Here is a 13,929-nt window from a genome sequence, read left to right on the forward strand (position 1 = left end):
ATCAGTGCTGAAGCGGAACTACCAGAGCCGTTCGGCAGATAGCCAGCAGATATTTTGTGTCACGTCGTGCACAATAACCCTAAAGGCACCAGGGTGGCGGTGCCACCGGCTTTTTATATATATATATATAAAGTTACCTAAAGGCACCGGGGTGGCGGTACCGCCGGCTTTGGCCCTTCATCGCTGCTCGCAGCTATATTTATATATATATATATATATATATATATATTAATTCTTGTTTTTCAAGGTTTCAGGGGCTTTTGGGGCCCTTAACATGCTCGAAAACTCTTGAAACTTTGCACATGGGTCAGAACCCGCAGCCATTAGGGCCCGGCTGAAGCTGGTACCCGGGCGTGGCAGAGGGGCTCGACAGCACCCCCTGGAATGGGATTTGAACACTTGTCCATAAATCAAACACACTTGCATGTAATAATATGAAACTCGGTACACATATAGATCTCATCGGGCCGAACAACTTTCCCTCGGTCAAGTTTTACGCCAGCCCAAGTCGGCTATTATGGGTTGTTTGGAGAACGCTTGCTCTGGAATTATAACTTCTCCTCCAAGGCAATTCATTCAATTGTCACCAAACTCGGTCAGCGTGAAGTCAAGACATTGAGGATGCTAAATTGCGGACGGATTTTTAATATCTCGAACGGTTTGGCCGTGGCAAGGAAATGAATTTATGACTAAAAAAGGACACATAAAGTGTGTTATAACTTAGTTAGTTTTACCTACAGTTACAACTTGGCATGTATATTGTTCTCGTCAAGCTGAACAACTTTCTAATTTACAGTTATTAGCTCTGACCAACATGAAGTCAGATATTTTGGTTTGAATGTGGATTCTGAGCATTTTCTCTCCCTCTCTCTGACAGAGTGTCCCCTGCCAATCTGTGTGTGTGTGTGTGTCTGTGTGGGGAGGGGGAGGGGGGGGTCTCTTCGGGTGATAGTTTAAACAGTTTGCAGTCTGAATGATGTCCTATATGAAAAAAAATGACGGAGTATGTTTCCACTGTTCACACACACACACACACACACACACACACACACACACACACACACACACACACAGTTCGATCGCGCCCGCGCCTCTCTTTCTCGATCGAACTGTGTGTGTGTGTGTGTGTGTGAGTGAGTGAGAGAGGCGCGGGCGCGATCGAACTGTGTGTAAGAGAGAGAGAGAGAGAGAGAGAGAGAGAGAGAGGCGCGGAAATAATTTTATACGGAAAACAATTATTTATAATTCAGATGAGAATAAAGTTAGTGTTAATTAAAATTAAGGAACATTTATTTTGCCTTTTCTGTTTTAATGATATTCAGAACAGAAATAGACAACATAATGATGAATAATAAGATATTATATCGTATGCTATGTGTTGTGAATATGTGTTAAACATTAAAATTTACTTCCATTGCATATCATAGGACACATAAGCGTAAAATAAAAATACATTAATAAACCTGTACAAAGACCTCCAGATAAATACTGGGCTTGTATATTTACACATTTAAGTGCTGAAAAACATATTGAGCTATGACATCCTATGACATTAAAAATTATTCTATATTTAAATTATCTCATATATGTGGCTATAGTGGTTCAAGATCATAGGCCCTGTCCCAAATGACACACTTCATATGAATACTCGGTCTTGTGTACTTATTTCATGTGTCCGTTAAATCCATGAGACCCATGGATGAGGTGTCTCATTTTTCATTTTAGGTTTCAGAAGGTTGCTCACCCATACTTTGTGGTTGATATGTGCCCTCGATGCGCACTTGATGCACCCAAACTGATGCAAGCTCTACAGCACACTTATTTTCGACAGTCAAAGCAGGGTTACGTTTTTGAACGTCGTGCACAATAACCCTAAAGGCACCAGGGTGGCGGTGCCACCGGCTTCTTTTATATATATAAATATAGCTGCGAACAGCGATGAAGGGCCAAAGCCGGCGGCACCGCCACCCGGCGGCACCGCCTTTAGGTAACTAAAGGAACCGGGGTTGCGGTGCCACTGGCTTGGGCCCGCAATCGCTGCTCGCAGCTATATTTTTTCTTGTTTTTCAAGGTTTCAGGGGCTTTTGGGCCATTAGGGCCGGGCTGAAGCTGGTACCCGGGCATGGCAGGGGGGCTCGACAGCACCCCCTGGAATGGGATTCAAACACTTGTCCATAAATCAAACACACTTGCATGTAATAATATGAAACTCGGTAGACATATAGGTCTCATTGGGTTGAACAACTTTTGTGCTCTAAGTTTTACGCCGGCCCAACAGGAAGTTGGGTATTATAGGTTGTTTGGAAAACACATGCTTTGGGATTTTATATACTTCTCCTAGAGATTGCATCCGATCGCCACCAAACTCGGTGTGCATGAAGTCAATACATTGAGGATGCTAAATTACGGACGGATGTTTGATGTCTCTAACGGTTTGACCGTGGCAAGGAAACGAATTTATGGCGAGAAAAGAGAAACACAAAGTGTTATAATTTCTGCATACATTAACTGATCTTGATGAAACTTCAGCAGTGTGTTCGTTGTAAGAGGCCGATCACATGGATGTGACTATTGTCAAGTCAAGTCTTGTCACCTTTATTTATACAGCACTTTTTACAATAGAGATTGTTTCAAAGCAGCTTTACAGAGATAACATAAAAATAATATTGTAATAGTTTTGTTAAATACAAAATTAAATGTCCCCAACTAAGCAAGCCAAAAGCCAATGGCGACAAAGGCGAAGAAAGGCGAAAAGGCAACAGTGGCATGGAAACCAAAACTCCATCAGGTGACAGAATGGAGAAAAAAACCTTGGGAGGACCCAGGCTCAATCGGGGTCCAGTCCTCCTTTGGCCAATGAACGAACAGTGTATGATTATGATTCAGGCAGAATTATAGGTCAGAAGTTAGATGGGATCAGAACTTCCACAATATTCATCCAGTTCTTGTTGGGGTCGGAGTCATCACGCCGGTATGGAGACGAGTTTGTTGAGGTGTCCTTGAAGCCTTCACAGGGTTGATGAGGCTGGCACTTCAGGAATGCATTGTCGTCGTGTCCATGCGATGGTCCTTCATCAGATCTGGATATGGCCTGGATCCGGCAGTTTGCGGTAAACCTCTGGATAAACAGAGAGACAAATATTAGCGTAGACACCATAGTTCTTATGATGTACAAAGTACATCAGGGTTTATGAAAAGTGTTCCCGGTTCCGGCTGATCTAAACTATGCAGCCTAACATTGAATTATAGAAGTCTATAATGTGTTATGTGTATGCTAAGCCAAAGAGATGTGTTTTTAGTCTAGATTTGAACTGACAGAATGTGTCTGCTTCCCGGACCATGTTAGAAAGATTGTTCCAAAGTTTTGGTGCTAAATAGGAAAAGGATCTACCGCAAGCAGTCGATTTAGATATTCTAGGTATTATCAACTCGCCAGAATTTTGAGCTTTGTAAGTAATCAGTAATATTTAAAAATGTATACTATGTTTAATAGGGAGCCAATGCAGTGTTGACAGAACCGGGCTAATATGGTCATACTTCCTGGTTCTGGTAAGAACTCTAGCGGCTGCATTTTGGACCAACTGTAGTTTATGTATTAAACATGCAGGGCAACCACCCAGTAGAGCATTACAATAATCTAGCCTTGATGTCATGAATGCATGAACCAATTGTTCTGCATTTTTCATTGAGAGCATATGACGTAATTTAGATATATTTTTAAGATGAAAAAAAGCAGTTTTACAGATTATTTATTTTCAATGGGTGGGCACTAGGTATGGGGACTTTTTATCGGATATCAGATATCCTATATTTATTATTGCTACTGCCTTTTCTGTTAGCTATTACCATGAAGTGATGCAACCCGTACAATAAACACATAAACCATTACACATTGTTGCAAGACGTGCAACTCTTAAGAAATTTGATTAAATAAGGGTTAAATAGGCCTATACAAAAAAATTGCAAGACCGACTCTGACCACAGCTTTATTATAAACAAAGCTAACGAACATGCACACAGTCTCTCACTGACAGGATAGTAGTTTAACTGCTATCTCACTGGCGGAAGAGAGAAAAAAAGCTACACATCTTTATTCTGCTTTGCTCTAACATAAGCGTTTACAGTAGCCTACTATTAAAAAAGCATACTGTAGTTACCTTTATCAAAACAGTTTATCAGTTTTCATCTGTTTGCTTTGTTTTGAATGCAGTCAGGAATCTCGTGCCAACTGAAAGTCATTTCATTCATGTATTAAAGTGCAAGTGATTGGGGGGGCGGCAGGTGGGTTTTCTCACAGCGCCACACTGTGGTTTTAGGTCGGCTTTATTATAATTTCAGCTAATGAGCAGTTTGTAGATATATATTTTTATTATTTCTCACTGAAATGTGAATTAAATTAAACTGATATTATTTTGTAAATTATATCATAATTCAATTAGGGAGGGCATAAAAGACATTTGGGGGGGCATTGCCCCCTAATGCCCCCCCATACCGCCGGCACTGCGTCTAAGCCTCGTATTAGCTTTGTATTTCTTTCTGTTTTGAACCATCATTTACTACCATTTCTAGTTGTTAATACTACTAAATACAGCTTAGACAACATCTCAGATTAACCTGACATCGCTAGCTTCCGTTATTGTTAGAACACGCTAGTAACTCGCTAACCTGTTAACGCGCCACCCGTGCGCTCAGTTATTTATTTATTTTTCTCTCGCGCGCCCGCGACTCTGAGTTCATAAAAAGCCCAGGTGAGTAAGAGCCCACACATCAGTCAACAAACACGGTGAGTAATGTCTTGTCCTGTTATTGTCACCTGCACTTCATGTTACATGTTTAGCATAGCCTTCCCCGTCGGCAATATCCCAGATAGCACACGTACGTCTGGCCGATGTCGGCCCGATGTACAAAGTTCCAACGGCACGATGTCGCTCAGAGAGCGTTTGCTAATCGGCAATATGTCGCCGCAACGTCGGCATATGATCGCAGATGATCTTCGGCCGATGTTTGAACGACGCAAAGCTGTAAATCCCGGCCGCTTTATAGGACCTTTATTTATTTAGGTCGAACCTTTCTGGCTACACCTTTACATAGACACCATGCGCTGCTTTCATTGAAGCACGCACGAACAAACACAGGCACGCACACACACACACACACACACACACACACAAACACACTCAGAGAGCGGAGATCGCGCTGCACACTCAGGATCACAGAAACTGTAGTCATCGCTGCCCCCGCAACTTTCATTAATAAAATAGCATCGATACTGAACACATGCAACTTTCATCCCTCAAAATGGCCATATATTCAAGAAGAAAAAGTAGAGTAGTTTGCATCACTGGACATAACTGTCAGGCATTTATCATTTCTATCGTAAAACAGTTGACTAATGTTAAATGATTTGCAACTTTCATCTCACCTCGCAGTGCTCGCACTCTTTCAATGTTAAACTGATTTGGAATAACGTGCCCTGCTTCTGTGAACAGGAAACCCCGCCTACTTTGATTGGCTATCTATTTTGGATGGTTAGACCACTAAGATAGACCAGCCCAGAGCATAGAGAGAGAGAGAGTTGCGACAACGGAAGTTCTAAATGCTTGGTTGTCACGTGATTCGCGTAGACCTCAGATAGTTCCAGGAAGTGCTTCGGCGCCAATTCAAATGGATGGAGTTAGAGAGCAGAACCGTGATTTTTTGGTAGTTTGTAGTCAATAAATGCGTTGGTTCGCAATATGTATATAATACATTGACATTTGGATGTAGTATGTGTATGAATACTGATGTTACAGCAATATTGTTTTTAAAAGATAAAAATCGGCTAATATTTAATGTTTATTGTGGTCAACCAGCGTTGCCTGCCTTTGTTAACATATTTTCTGGCTAACTTTACCTTGGTTACAGACCGTTTTGCAGTTGTTTTGAAGTATTTTTGTGTTCTTAAACTTGTATGTTAATTAAGGGTTATCATGTAATGTTCACTATGGTTTCACAAGGACAGGAAACTTGCCGGAAACATGTGATTGTCTTAAAAAGCCATTGCAAACAAGTAAAATGTAAAATAGCATTCATCTTAATGTTTACAATGCTTACTTATTACTATATAAATTAATACATAATATATTTAATTTTAAAACAAAACATGATTATACACACACACATACATTATTTCCTAAGTGTCCAAGTACATCATTTTATTAACATAATTTGTTAAATTCATGACATGCATCACTTTAATCTATAAAACCTTTTAGATTAAAGTACATTTAGTACTAAAGTACATTTAGTACATTTTTTAGTAAATGTACTACAAATTTTAAATTAATTTTTAGTACATTTAGATAATACATATTTAATGTTTTGTTATCTTAAACCCCCCAAAATGTCAGGTTGTGCAACTGTCCGCACAAATGAACTGACTGAAATACTAATTTAAATGGTGTTTTAAGAATAAAAAAATAAAAATGAAATTCTATGGCATCATTTTACCCTTTCATATAAACAAATTTTATACATTTCAGTAGATTTATAGCTGTTGAGATGATTGAAAACCTTTTTTCTAGCAATTTGCATGTCAGTATGGCACAACTGCAAACATGGCTCTCTTATTATGGTAATTACAGTATGCATGATAATGCATTGTCCAGAGCCTTAATGATCCTTGTAGATCTCTATCAAATACTGGTAAAAACTGCTTTCAAGTATAGGTAGGTTGGTATACTTTCAGGTGAATTTAAACACTAAGAAATGTTCACAACTGAAACTTGTTTAAATACATTGTTCATGACACAAAAATATACATCAGTTTTGAAAAGATTTAAAAAAAACATTTATTTGTTTATTTTTCAATGACCTATATATATTTATATATAGACTTTTGCACTGATTTAGCACAATGGGATTTATAAATGTCTAATAAACTGCACGTCAAGCATGTTATCTGCTCTTTCCTCTTTGTTGTTCTTGTAGCCTACTGTCCGACACAGAGAGCAGAAAATATGCTCGAGTCAGGAGCAATTTGAATAGAACTAAACATTTTGTGCTAATCATACTTTGTGAAAAAGTGCAGATACACCTAAGACCAACACTGGGAAGTTTAATGTTTATTAAAAATAAGGAGCAAGTAAAGTCTTGCAAAATCCAAGGATCTGAGACTTTGTGCTTCTTGTGTTGAAAGAGATAAAGGAAACAAAAACGGGATAAATTATATAGTAGTTAGTATATAATACAGTTATGGTATTTATAATATCCCATTTAGCCTAGTGTGATTTGATCTAGATCACGGCTTGCTGCCGTTTTAAGCATGATTTTTAATCTTACTTTATAAACTTCCATCTCCCTTTCCCATCAATACAAATCAGCTGCGCTGAAACATAATATAGACAGGTAATAGACAACAGAAGCACAATTAATAAAAAACTCCAACGTTTTTGCTTACTTAAATATGAAATCTAAAATAAGGATTTTTCCCCGTTATTGCACATTTTGTTTCATTCCATATTAAATGTGCAATAACGGGATTATTGCTCTCTAAATTAGTAGTTTTAGGGGACGTTATCAGGTAAAATAAAGGTCATTGGATAAAGTTAGTAGGCTACCGCATAACAAACCACGAACAGCCGTTCTATTAATGCATTTTTACGTTATCCTTTGTTATGTAATAAGAGGGAAAGACTTCTAAACAACATTTAATTACATATTCAAGCATGAATATGGAATGAAACCATATTAAATGTGCAATAACAGGAAAAAATCCTTGTTTTAGATTTCATATTTGAGTAAGCAAAAACGTATGGTTGGAGTTTTTTATTAATTGTGTTTCTGTTGACTCATTTTATCAATTACAACTATCACACTCCCCAATGTTATATTTAACCCCTGTTTAGAAGTCTTTCCCTCTTATTACACAACAAAGGCTCCACGAGCCGCCATTGCAGTAAAAAAACGTTCCATTGGAGTCAATGGAGTTGTCGCAACTCTCACTCTATATGGCTCTGGACCAGCCTAAAGTAGCCTAAAGTATAACTTTTAAACCTTTTTGTCATCCTAAAAACAAAGCAGAGCAAGAATTTCCAACATTGAGGGAAAAGTTTTGCCATTTCTAATTATTGACATATTATTGTTATTATTATTATTAATTACGTATAATATAGAACTTCTCCTCCTCAATGTCTATGGTGATATACAGCACCGGGGCTACTTGACTATCTAATCTGAAAAAAAGTAGGCTATAATGACATTTAAAAATATCTTCTTAATTTTGTGTGTGTTACTGTCTCTATAATGAACACACACAATTCAAGTTAAGGTAGTTTAATGACACCAGAAAGAAATCCAGGACAAAAGGGATAAAAAAGGAACAGCAAGAATGTAGATCCACAGTAGAGACGGATTCTTCCTGGCAGCCTGTAACAGAGTGAAAAACAGTGGGGAAAAGAAGTTAGGTCTTTGCTTTAAGAAACTTTCCTTTAGACAGATCATGGGCTTTAGTCCTGATGTCTGCATCGTAAGCTGTAGAGCGGTATATGCAGCACTGCTCGCCCCGGTCATCCGTGAACCGTGAGCTGAACATGAGTCATAGTTTTCATCATTTAAGCGATTCTGATTATCGAATCCGGTTCTTATAGATTCTTGTTTTGTAGAGAAAAAAAAGGGCAAAAGCTTGAAGAATTAATATTTCTACTTTTTATTCTTGCCAATTTTAAGCAATAACCAATAAAATGGCTAAAGTAAAAGGAGTCTCTTCAAATAAAGATTGTGTTGATTACATTATTACTCCAGCACAAATCGACTGTTAGATTTTTTTTCATTGAATCATTTATTCAAGAAAACTCGAGAGATTAATTCAAAAACGGTGAATCATCCATTAATTAAACAGGTATTTATGAATGAGACACTGTATTAATTAGTTTTAAAAGTGTTTGAATTAATGATTCAAATTAGTTTTTTTTTTTTAAATAGACTGGAACATGTTATTCTGTGTAGTTGTCTGATGTATGTTATCGTGATCTCATTTTAAACATAACAAAAACGATTTTAAACCAAATAGATTCTTAGTTTATCCTGAATTAGGGGCTGTTCACATATCACGTCTAAAAACGTGTAGAAAAGCCCGCACGGCCGCGCCTTTCCACAAGCGCTTGCGCTCCCGTGGCGTCTGTCGTTGCTATGCAACCATATACTGCGCTCTCCATGATGACGAGGAAGTATTAGCAAAAATTTATTTCTAGCCCCTGCCTTAGCTTTATTACTAGATATATTTATGGAGATGAGACATAAAAAACCCGCCTGTACAGCTACGATCAGCTGTCCGGTGTGGGGAAGTGATGAGTCCCAGCTTAGGACCCCAGTACAGTAGTATGACTGATCTAAAGCTGTTCTTGCGATTCTTAAATGTAATCAATCAAACTTAAATTCATGTAATAATCTTTTATTTTTATCCTGATTATGTATATAGTTAAAGTGAAAGAAATAACATGTTTAGGTATGTTTTGCGACTAGGCATGTGCCGGTATCAAATTTTCATGCTGCGATTAATTGATTGAGCTTTTATCACGGTATACGGTATTATCACGATATTTTAATTGCACAAGAGAAACAGACGGATTGGGGGTATCTAAAAAAACTTGCATCACAATGTGTAATTGTGATTGTCAAAACATTAATTTTATTTTTTAGTGACAACATGTTATAATGTTTACATGGTACAGTTACTGAGGCTACTGTTTGTATTATTGCTTAACACAATTTTCATGATTTCAATTAAATTCTTGGATTTAATTTCAATCTTGATTCAATATTGACTCATTTGGATAAATATTAGGTAGGCTACAGTAGATAGCCTGCATTTAATTTTTTCTCAAGAAAAAATATATCTCACATAATGCTGTAAACATACAGAGAGAAATTAAATATAATGCATACAATATAAATATAATAATAATATAAATATAAAAATGTAATATGCCGTAATTTTCATTATAATAACAATTATATAATGACAAGTAAACATATATTAAAATATGTAATATAGTGCACATATTTAGCAAAATACTCCTCTCTATAGCTATTTGCTTATAGTCAACTAACATTAAATGGCTTTCCTGAGGTAAATGTAACGTTCTGTGACATAATTGTTCTCCTGCAGTGTTATTGACCTCTTTCCGTGGTTGAAAAACACTGATTGATCGAAAGTACGTATACCTTTCGGTGGGTTGTACTGTATCTTTAATAAAAAGTAACAGATGATCTGTTTACTTGAACTGAGGCGCGCGATCTGTCACGTCATTTACAAGCACCAAAACAGTATTTATTGTCTGAATTTCGTTATAAAACCTGAGAGCTGATATTTTTTTCATATCAAAAGTAACCTGCTCTGTCTAGTCTGTCGGTGTCAGTGTCCTCTTTGCTCCGCGATTTTTCTCTGCGTGAGAAAATGGATGTGTGGCGCGAGACCGTGTGAAAGTGTCAATTGCGTGAGTCTCAAGCTGCTGAATGTGTGAGAGTTGGCAGCCATGCGGGGCATAAATAGTCGGCAGCGTTCCTCCTTCCGCCGTGCTTCTTTTCCATGTGAGGATTGTTTACATTAGACTAGAGTGCACACTGCATTCACACAGTGCTTATACATGTGATGTGGGGATTGTTTACATCAAAGTGCGCACGTGTTTTGCGCAGCATATACGCATTGTTTTTTTAAGCGGTTGATGGAAAATAAGCTGATGCGCGTTCTAAAAATCTAAATTCGGATCTATTATTTTTCACGGTATTTCGAAGTCCCCGCGATAACAATATCGTGCATATTCATTACCGAATACCGGCACATGTCTATTTGCGACATTCTTATTAGGCAATAAGGCATAATATAATTTGTTTTTAAATACAAGCATGTCATGTCATAATTCTTAAACAGTATTATGCATGTATCATATTTGTTATTTAAGTTTTTATCGAAAAATATCGTAGATGGTGACAAAAACGTTATCTCTAACCATTTCGGATAGCTTTATGCTATGCTACTACCTATGCTAATTAAAAAAACACTAAGAACGAGAAATGTCTAATTTCACAATCTATAGCTTCGGTTATATACTAGTATATAAAACATACAAGTTAAAATATATTAATGGTCGTTATAACGTAGTTCAAAAGACTTATATAATAAAGTGATATCTGATTTGTAACCAAGCACTAAAGCGATTACCTATAAAAACGTGCTTTGAACCAATCGGATTGCTTGCGTCCTCCTAAAGGCGGGTATACACTGTGCGATGTCTGTGCAATTTCAGCAAGGTACCTACTCACACTGAACGAGTAAATCAGATGCGATGTAAAGCCAAAGTTCAGGATTTATGTGCTCACACTATATGGTCCGATCATCGAGCTGCAACTTGACTGCTCACACTACACGTGTGAAATATCTGCGATAAACCCCTGGATTACGCCTATAGACGATATCATGTATCCAGAGATATTGTCAAAACAAGCATCAGCTATCAATATCAAGATGATTTAGCATTTCCAATTTATGTATTAAGTTATTATTAGTATTATTGTATTATCATTATTAGGGGAGGCCAAGGCTAATTTTATTATTAAATTGATCTGCTAATATAATTAATTTGCCACGCAATAATTTCACAGCACATAATCAACGTCGTGTGAGGATAATATAATATTACAAGCTTACTCCTCCTCATTGAAAATTGTCTAAAACATTTAGGTCGATTACAATGAATTATAGGCATATAATTAACTATTAACAGTCTATAATATGTCCGAACACTGCAATAATTTGTCATCAATGAAAATTAAAAACAGGTTTATTTCAAAAACATTGTTTAACAAATTGATAAAAGAGGCGTTACATCGCAGTTGGCTTGGAAGGCGTGGCTAATATATGGTTAATCCATTTTGCAACACGAACTGGAGGTAAGCAGTAATTTGTAGCTATAGTTTGAACTACAGAGCTTAAAGATCTCCCTCTTTTCGTTTTTATATTTATTTTATTTTTGTTGCAGATGAAATGGTTAAACTTCTGTTTTCGCGCTGGCGCGGTGAGGGAAAAAACACTGAGTTTAGGGCAATCGGTTCGTAGCTTTGCTTCAACTGTGCGATATAGTCATGAGGAGCGACCAAAATTTCTAACTTGCCAGAGATTCATCCGACCATCCGATTGCCTGTCAGGAGAGGTTATCGCCTCTTGTTTCCCCCTGTACACTGCATGAACACTGCGCGACAGACGACAAAGCTGAAAATCGTGAGTCGCACGAGTCAGAATTCGGCTCAAAATCGGACGAAAATCGCACAGTGTATGGCTGCCATAAACTGGGACCCATCACTTCAGTGGGACTCAACACTTCACCACACCAGCTGAGCTTTCCATGGCCAAAGCTGAACAGTTGTTTTTTGTCACATGATCTGCGGTGCGCTTGCGGCATTCTGAAAAGTTGAGCTGTTTTCATTTCGTCGTGGCATAGGCGCGCCTGGAAAAACGAGCGCACCACGCCGCGTGTTCAGCAACTCATCCAATGACAGAAATTAGTTATTTACACCAATAATGTGATGCGGCTGCTGAGCAATCTGGTGAGTTTTGGAGGAGGAGCATTGAAGAGAGGGGTTTGATATTTCAAATATCAACAATTCCAACAGCGTTTTTGAAATATTGCTTACCCCACCTTATGTTCATCTATAGTTGCCGTCATCTTAAGTCTTCACAAGTGAGACTGGATCCAAACTGGAGCTGCCGTGATCTCTAGTAAACTTGCTGAGCATCCTGAGATAGAAACAGGTAAGCAAAAGGAGAAAGATTAGCATAGCTGCGGTTCATATTATTTCAGACAAAAGAATCATGTGCACTTGAATTTAGAGATTTGCACTCGCAGATGATGTCACAAAACACTTGTCCTCGGGGACTAACATAACTTAACGCGGCTTAACGCATAGACAGTGATATTAAAAGAAATAAATGATAACTCCAAAAACAACATACTAATTAAAAATTGCCTACTATGTACAGTTAAGCGTTTTCCTCCCATAGAAAACTGTTAGAAAACTCTTAACTAGCTTAACGCATTAAAGGGATAGTTCACCCAAACATGAAAATTCTGTCAGTATTTACTCTCCCTCATGTTGTCTCGTAAGACCTTCGTTCATCATTAAGATATTTTTAATGACATCTGAGAGCGGAATCACTCCTCCATAGGCTTCTAAGGGATTGAAACTTGCCAGCCCCGAGAAGTTATTAAAGATATCATTAAAATAGTCCAAGTGACTACAGTGGCTCAATCTTAGTTTATCAAGCGACGAGAATACTTTTTCCAGCTCTCAGATTTCATCAAAAATATCTTAATTAGTGTTCCGAAGATGAACGAAGGTCTTACAAGGTTGGAACAACATGAGGGTGAGTAAATACTGACAGAATTTTCATTTTTGGGTGAACTATCCCTTTAAGACAGTGGTATTAAAAGACCAAACTGCCAAAAAAAAAGCAAATTTGTTTGCAGGGTGTCACTTAATTAAGGTTGCGAGAGATACCTTTTTGGGATAGTTCTCCCTCTGTGTTTATGACAAACTATGAGTACAAATTAAGTTTTTGCAAATCACCAAACCTGCTGCCTGTGTTTTAGTAATAATGTATAACGATTTTTTTTTATAACTATTAGTTATTAAGCCTTAAGCATTTAGTTTGTTTTCTATGAGAGGAAAACTTTAAATGTATAATTAAACGCATTGCGTTCATATTCTGTGCTCATTTGGTTTTCTGTATGCTTTATTAGTATGGTTTTTACTGAGTTTGATCTTTTAATACTACTGTCTTAATGCATTAAGCCACGTTAAGCGTTGGTTTTCTCTGAGAGGAAAACGCTTAACATGAAATTAAACGCATTGAGTTCTTATTCTGGGCTAATCTTCTTTTCTGTACATAGTAGG

At 37.5% G+C, this 13,929-nt stretch overlaps 1 long non-coding RNA gene across 2 annotated transcripts in view; it reads right to left on the reverse strand.

Annotated features, from left to right (window-relative positions):
* Positions 1-8,297: 8,297 nt before the first annotated feature.
* LOC143744193 (uncharacterized) overlaps positions 8,298-13,929 on the reverse strand; it is a 40,356-nt gene continuing 34,724 nt past the window's right edge. The window contains exons 4-5 of one of the 2 annotated variants that reach the window (XR_013205795.1): positions 12,675-12,772; positions 8,298-8,406 (exon numbers count right to left, since the gene is read on the reverse strand). This is a non-coding gene — a long non-coding RNA (uncharacterized LOC143744193). Of the gene's footprint in view, positions 8,407-12,669; positions 12,773-13,929 lie in introns of both variants that reach the window. The other variant, XR_013205794.1, reaches the window with a different exon arrangement.

Source organism: Siphateles boraxobius, unplaced genomic scaffold, assembly GCF_051911475.1.
Source record: "Siphateles boraxobius isolate OS27281-9 unplaced genomic scaffold, OSU_SipBor_1 2, whole genome shotgun sequence".
Lineage (NCBI taxonomy): Eukaryota > Metazoa > Chordata > Actinopteri > Cypriniformes > Leuciscidae > Siphateles > Siphateles boraxobius.